This window comes from Poecilia reticulata, linkage group LG1, assembly GCF_000633615.1.
Source record: "Poecilia reticulata strain Guanapo linkage group LG1, Guppy_female_1.0+MT, whole genome shotgun sequence".
Classification (NCBI taxonomy): domain Eukaryota; kingdom Metazoa; phylum Chordata; class Actinopteri; order Cyprinodontiformes; family Poeciliidae; genus Poecilia; species Poecilia reticulata.
In genome coordinates, this window is record NC_024331.1 from 18,770,634 (window position 1) to 18,779,219 (window position 8,586).

An 8,586-nucleotide genomic window follows, 5' to 3' on the forward strand; every position below is an offset into this window, starting at 1 on the left:
ACAGTACAAGTGAAGGAGTACACAGGAAAAATGCAAAACATATCATCTAACTGCATATTTTTCTTTGTTGTAGTTTTTTTCAAACATTTCTTACCATAAAATATAAGCATTTCACAAGAACTTAAACAAACACAACCAATCAATACCATTTCTATTATACACCTCAGATACCTTATCAAAGCTGAGCAGAGTGTAATACAAGCCAACCAACCCACATGTCATTTAAAGAAAATTGCAGAATTCAGCATATAACCTTTAGTTGTAGTATCAGTAATGGATCCTCTGGCATTGCCCCATCAGATCATTTGTTTTCTAAATGTTCACCATGAAATGTAATGAACCATCTTTCTGCAACAATAGTTCATTGGCTGAGACATTGTAGGAAATCTTAAACCAAAAATACTTAATAAATACATTTTAGGGAATCTGTGAATGAATTGAAAACAAAAATCAAATGAACAGAAAGCATTAAAGAATGTCTTAACATCTTGAGAAAACCTACATCTTTTTGTTTTCCCAATTTTCTCCCTTAACTCCCGCTAAATAGTATTCAATACATGGTGAGAGACTGCCAATGTGTTCTTTCAGGAAGAGTGAATCCTGCAGGTCAGTGACTAAATGCAAACTGTTAGTTTTCTTTGATAAGGAAACATTTTAAGCTGAACTGTTTGTAATGTATGTGGCTTTGAATCTGTCGGCATGATAGGATTAAATGAACTTTTTTTTTCTTTTTTTGAAAGTGCCATGATTACATATTTGCTTTAAATTGGCACTATATAAAGAAACTGAACTAAGTCGAATTGAAAAGCAATAAACTGAATAGTAAAGATACATGTGAATAATTGTAAAGTAAAGTCTTGGTGCTGGCCAGTTTGCTCCTCTGCCGTTTTACACCTTTATAATTTGTATCTTTTCCTATCAAATGTTTTTAGGGCATTGTTGTGTTTGGAAAAAGAAAAGACAAACAAGTTTTACAGCTTCAATAGCAACTTGCAAAGCTGAAGCAGAGCTGGAAAAGGGGGGCCGTTTTTGCATTTTCTCTTCTCTCATCCCCCAGAGCTCAGTCTCATCTTAATGCTATCTGGTCATGAATACAACAGGCATGAACCGGAGTTATCTGCCCCAGGACATTTCATTTTGACTTATTAGTAAACAAACCAATAAAGAAAAGCTGCACATCTGTGAGGCCATTACAAAACCAGGAACAAGCTTCTGTCTTGTGAGCCTTTGTCATGGAGTTATCTATGGATTCTAAGCTTCAGTGGAAATAAATCATGTTTAAATGCAACAGGTTATGATGTTTGCTTTCAGCCCAATGAAAGAGCAGGTGTATGCAGGTGGCGCTGTTCAGGTTTCTAGGTCCGGTACAGAGAGCATAGGACCAGGTGTAAGTATGCAATGGACAACAAAGCCTATTAAATCCACCATATTACACTTCAAGCCTCGAATATATTTCACAAAACATATTTAGTGCTTTGTATCATAATTGTGTTCTAAAAACAATACAAATTCTGAAGCTTTCCCCATACCTACTCCCTAATACTACATAATTTTCTTTGGTGCTTGTTGAGAATGGAAATTCCTAATCAATTAATCATAATTTGTATTGACACATGGAGCATAAAATCAGCCAACAAAATCATTCAGACTTGACTTATTTTATTCACTGTCAGCGCTGAAAGGAGACGCTTTTATCATTACATCCAAGAAGAGTTTCTAAAACAAAGTCTGTGCAGCGTCTGAGGAGCAGGAGGAGGGTAGCTGATTATATGGACTGAAGACACTTCCTGAAATCTCACCATGTCTCTATGGCCTGATGAGATTTTGTTTTCTGAGAAATGGACCTTAGTGTCTAACAGAGTCAAAGCTGTTAACTCTTTACAGTGGGCCGTTTGTCTAACAACATGTAACTCTTTCTCAACCTTGGTAAAGCTTCTCAACATGCTGCATTCTGTCATGGACACATTTTTTCTCAGTCGTTAATAAGAAAAAAATATATACTATGCTCGTCTCCATGTGTAGAAGATAGAGACTTCAGAAATGTTTGCCATCCAACATGACAGAGCCTGAGCTAGTTTGAAAAGAGTAAAATTTTCCCTCCATACTTTTGAAAAAAAAGTATCCACTGCATCCAAACTAAATTCAGAGCTCCCAGTGTGTTTTTATATTTATATGCATATTATTCATAATTTCCCACCTAAGTTATTAGTAAGTATAATTGTTTTTCCAGGTGGTTTTACTACAGCCTTTTTAAACGCCACTTGGTCTAGAATATTTCTGCAAGTTGACCTTAGTAGTCAAGGTTGGAGGCTGTTTTAAGGTGTGTTTACGGAATGTTTGTAAAGTAGCAACATTTACTCAGATATTGCATCAGACAAACTTTAATTTTCCCATTTATGATTCATTCTAAAATGTTTTCTTTGGAGCTCAGCTTCAAGCATTTTGCAGTGCATAGCGCTGGGTGTGTTGGCACTAAACTGTGACATTGCTTCATCGCTGTAAAGTCCTTTGTTGTGCAATGTATTAAACTCATACAACAGCTCTAAGCAGATGACACTCAGTCAGAATAATTACTTCTGGTAGTCCTGTGTCAAACGTTTTTCCCATTGCTAATCTACTGGATTTCAGAAACTGAGAACACTTTTCTTGACACCAATCTTGAAAATAAGCTCAAAAATAACTCAGAGAAAGTCATGAGTGACAAACATGACATTTGTGGCAGGCACAACTGCTAACATGTTATCATTTAGGACTCAGAATGGTCTGTGGGCAGAATGAAACTGACGTTCAACTCCTTATGTTCTGCTTGTTGAGGTCAGGCATTATAGTGACCAGCTGTGTTTTGATGAGACAACTGAAATCAGGCTCTACCAGTGTACATGATGCCTCAGGTCCCAAAACAATCTCCCAAAATATGCTCCACTCTTTTCAGAAAGTGATACACCATCTTGGATTTCACTTATTAACACCTGAGAGCTTTGTGAATAGACAGAACCTTTTGAAATGTTTGTGCTATATGACTGAAAAGGTGTCTAATGGTTGCAAAACCATGGCTCTCTTAGGCTAAAGCTTTAAACTACTATGTACCATGAATTCTCCTAATAACATCTGGCACCAGTCAAAGTGAATTTGATGCATATATCTGTACCGGTCACCGGTGTCATCGTGACAGCTAAGGGGCTAAACTGAAAACCTGTAAAAAGCGTTTTCTCATGATTCCGTCTAACTTCCAAGTCTTTTTCTCTTGTTAGGAAATTCTGCTATTTTAGAATAAAGTAGTGGATAGTCATAACTGTTAAAGCTAATTGTTGGTTGTGCCAGACTTTGGATGCTAATGCTTTATTCTATCTCAAAACAATGTCAGTATTCTGATTGATCACAGTTACCCTGTGGAACTCAATATTACTTTTTCACATCCTAACAAAACGTTTTAAAAATAATTTGGTGACATAAATCATTTTCTGTCAGGGGTTAGAATTGTGAGCTGAACTGATTTGAGCTACCTGGTCTGCATCCTATTGGTCTTTTACCGTCACCTGACCTGATTGTTGTCAGGTGACAGTGGGTCAGAAGGATTTTGTCACCCAAACCATTCGGTGTCTGAATCCTTCCAACTTTACACTAATGCTGCAATATCATTAAACACAACAACTTAAATATATATCGCTGTTATAGTTTATTTTTGTGATGTGTGTTTCATTATAAAACTAAATTAGCTGCATTTATAGAATTTATTTTTAGAGAAGCACCACTCATTACACAGTTACTGCATTTTCTTCAATATAGCATCTGTCCTCTTGCTGATGGTTAAGGGATAAAGCATGAAATATCATTTAAGCTGCGTGCAAAAGTGTGTGCAATCCATTTCACTTTGTCTAAAATGTTTTCCTCTACTCATCCAGGCTATTTGAGCTGTTTCTTTGACGGCAGCCTTTGTGGTTGGATCAGGAACAAAGATGGAAATCTGGGAGACGATGCCTGATCCAAAAGGTAATCAAGGAGCAAAGTTAACCCCCTTTGACATCCATGCTTTTTTTAGAAGTCAACATACACATGCGCGTGCGCGCACATACACGTGGTTTAAAAGAAAATCAGTTATTTTCTGCTTAATTACAGGTCAAAATAAACATCAGTCCAGGGAAGTAATTTGTCCTTTGCCAATCAGTGTTTTGCTTTACAAAGAAATTCAAATGAGAAGTGGATTACATGGTCCATCTCTGAAGCCAGAGGCTTCATTAACTGAGAATCTGACTTAGTTTTTATTTGGGTTTAGACAAGAAAATAATATGCTAAAATATGCTGGCAGGGCACTGGTGCCCTGGTCTTGTTTAAATTACCTTATTTACATTTGGATTCTACAACTTTTTTTTGTCTTTTTATTCCATTTATTTGTTTATGTTTTCTGACTGCAGTTTGAGGACTTTCACCTTGTTTTAGTTGTGTAAATAAATATTTTTAGCAAAAACCCCTCAATTAAAACTCCTCATACAAATTGAGGAGTTTTAATTACTCCTCAATTTGTATGAGGAGTAATTTAAAAATTTACATTTTCATTTTAACAAATTACAATGTTAAACAACATTTTAATTTGCAACATATTTGCAGTTCAGTTTCAGTCTGGATGCTTTATTTGTGTCCAACTTCAAATACAATACTTTACGATTGGTGTATTATCCTTTTGAGGAGCTTGCCCTGGGCAAACATGCCTACAAGAGCAATGCGTTTGACTTAGAGGGAACTCATCAACGATGCAGAGAGGCACTTGCGACTTACTGAAACCTAGTGGAACCTCAGTAATTAACAACCGCCATAAAATGCTCTGCCACATAAGCAAAAATACGTACATCAGCATTAATCAGCAACTGCCCAGAAGCTCTTTTACATTAAAAATTTAAACCTGACGCATGCATTAATAAAATTAATCTCTAAGCTAACTGAAGCGCTTGACTTCAGATCCAAGTGTGAAACTGTTATAAATTTTCTGAGTCGGTCAAGATCCACTTTTATTTCTTCAGTATTATGGCGGTTTCACACGTCTCAAACATTTTATTCACTTACTAAAACAAATGTGTGTTGATTATAAGAACACTTGAGTGGTATTATCTCAGCATTCTTTTCTGTTCCCGTTTCTTAAATTTAAATAAAAATTTTGAATTCTTGAATCCTTCAGTGGAAAAATAGTTGAGTTATTGTTTTCACATAACATTTATTTGACAAAAAAAGAGAAGGTAACCTTGGTACTATATAAAAGCACACGTCTTTCACTGCTTGTAATTCAGATCAAGTAACACTATTTCAAATACCCAGGTCTTTGATTTTTCAGCACTAAAATGATGTTCTGCTTGTGTAACATCACATAGTTCTTTAAGTTTCCAGGATGGTTTTGACCTGTTTAGACTCTATTGTCATAACAGCCATACTAAAACATACTAGTATTTCTTGAGAAGTGAAGATTTCCACAGTTGATACTCAGCTTCTGTAGTTGTGTCACTTCATTTGATGATGCAAGAGTTGGTAATATGTGTAACAGTATTGAGTAATTGCTCTACTCTGTTGAAAGGTCAAGATGCCATTGATAGGAATTAATGGATTTCAAAAGCATTGAAGGAGCTTCTACTGCTTTGAAACAGCTTGTGCAGCAACATGTTGTCACTGGAAAAAAGAAAAGGTGACAGAAAAAGATACATTCTGTTTGCAAGCACTTTGAGAATATGGCATAGAAACTAACAAGCTGTTTTACAATTTCTTTATTGAATCTGGACTGCACAAAATTTAAAATCTAATATGTACTTTGACATAAATGTGACAGCTTCAGTGTATTAACTTGATAGAGCTATGACATCAAAGTTAATTTCTAGAGATTATCTCAGGTACTGACAATCAAAGATATTCATCCAGTTCCATTTGCCTAATCCCAGAGAAAAGGTAATTATATCAGTCTGATTAAAGAAACTATCATTCTTACTTTGGTTAAAAGATAAACCAAACACAAAACTATTCAACAAGGCAGAGCACTCAGGACATATCCAGTCTCTAAGTATGTGTGTGGATTTCTTAAGTTTCTTCAGAATTGAAATGGGGAAACACCAGTCACCCTTTGTCTGAATAGCAATGAAATTCTTTGTTTTTCTTTTCTTTTCTTTTTTTCCTTTTTTATCTTGTAGTGTTTGTTGAGTGGACTTATAGAAGTCTTACAATGCTCAGGGGAAAATATTGTTAAGCTGGCAGGAGAAAATTAATTGATTTCCTTTTTTCATTACTGAGAGAAAAGCAGATGAGAGCGCCGTAGAAAAAAGGAACTAAATTGAATAAAGCCAGTATGGCACAAATAGCTTTAACACTCGGGACCAAGTGCATTAAAGTCTGCAAAATAGCATAATTAAGCAAAACATTTTATTGCTAGTTGAACAAATATGCATATTGGTCTTATATTTCCCAACACCGTTGGGTAAAATGTAAACAAAAGCTTTTTGCAACAAATGTTTTTATGGGAACTAGGTGATCCCAAGATGCAAGTTTTGGCAGCAGTTTTTCTTACTGTGAGCATAGGAGATTTTTTTAAACTTCCCTTACCTTTATTTTGATCATTTGTGGCAGCAAAATAAATTTGGGTCATTGTCTACTCTCCATGTGTTGGCAGGTTTGAGTGATCGGCTATGTTATTGTATTCATTTCTTACGACGACTTTTTCTTTTCTTGCTTTTCCTGTTTTGAAGGATGGTTAGCTGAAATGTGTTTCTATTGTCACCTTTACATATTTTGTCAAAAGAAGAAGTACAAATAAGACGTTCCTAGACACTGGTCAATTTAGGAGAGTAAACTTTAGATTGAAGAAAAGGCTTTACATATAATTTAATAAACAGCTGAAGACTTTACTAAAACTGTATTCAGTGTACACTCACTGTAAAAACGAATCAAATTAAACACTGAGTTTGTCAAAATCTTCTTTGTCAGATTATGCCACTGAAATAAAAGACTCATTTATTTAAGGACTTTTACACATTTACCACAGTTTTCAAGTAGTTTGAAGGGATTTTCATTAACTGCTCTGATTTACACCGCCATGTTTTAGCCACATATTTGATATGTGAAACCCTCAAATACATAAATATACATTTTTAAGGCATCAAATTGCAAAGTCAAGTTTCTTTAAGTTATGTTTGATACATTGAGCATTTTTATAACAACTGTAGGTAACATAGTTTCTTGGTTGTGCTACAAAATGGTGCTATGTGACTGGAAAACACACAATATCATAAAAATGCATATTTTGTTAAAGCATAGGCACAATTCTTACCTTTAATAAGATTTTTATTTGTCTATCCTTAAACAATCACAGTAATAAATGTAGATTTTTTTTGATGAATTACAAGTTCTGTTGAAAATTTTATGTACCTACAGTTTGGAGCTTTGACACAGACTGTTTTTGATTCGTCAAATGTATTTTATTATTTGTTGAGATACACCTTTATAAGTAACTTATTCATCTTGAGGCTCTCTGCATCCACACCTTTCTGGCCATATCTCCAAAAGGACAAAATTACCTCCTGAATTTATTTTCTTATGTATATCTCATGGAATTACAAACCAAAATATAATAAAACAATAGATAAGTGGAAAATTATTCACCAATGTTTTAGTAAAGTAATATGAACAGGGATTTTCGCTTTCATAATTAATAATACTTGATGGCAAATAAGATGATGATGTTTTGATTTTTATGATGAGAAAAATTTGACATTTCAGTGACGCAGCTCAATCAAAAATGCAGAAGATAATAATAAAAAATATCTAATTTGATTTAAATTTCAGTATACTGCAGAAAAGGCTCTAACATTTTTGCAAAGAAATGTATCCACTTACTGTGAGCTGCAACCTCGACCTCACTGTCAAAATTTTTACATTTACCCTTTACTGGCATTTAAAGGGAAAGTATGAGTGCTCATTATTTTATGCTCCTTCACCCCACAGCTCTCTGTGTTTGAGGTCCATGCCAGTAAAGAAAATAGATCTTTTTGTTCCTGTTTGCAACATGAAACAGCAAAAGTAATAATAACAATAATAATTCTTATCCCAGCTTCTACAAATTTATAGCAACTCGTATTGTTTTTGAAAGGTTCTTTTATTATTTTATTAGTTTTTTTTTTTCAAAGTGAAAAATACATGTCTACAACATGTTAAACATTAGCACAGGACAATGAGTTATTTATTTGATGTCGATAAATGTTTTTTTATGGAGAGCTTTAAAAAGTTTGAACCTTTCTATTTTTATATAAATTAGACTTTTAAAAGACAGACACCAACAGACAGATAAGAAACAAAAGTCAAATCGATTCGATCGGCTCTTATCTGTCTTGTAGGAAAGCTTTTGTTTCTGCCCATTTACATCACAGTCAAAGATAAAAGGAGACCAGATTTTCTAAATGTTTTATTTAAAGTCACTCCTTCAAACTGGCTTTCTGACTCATCTTAGAAAAAGCAGACAAGACAATTAAGCATTTGTGCTTAGTACTAAAGTATAAAGTGTAGCTGTAGTGTGCTTTGATTTGTCCTTTAGCATTCCTTCTCATTATCTTACCGAGAATC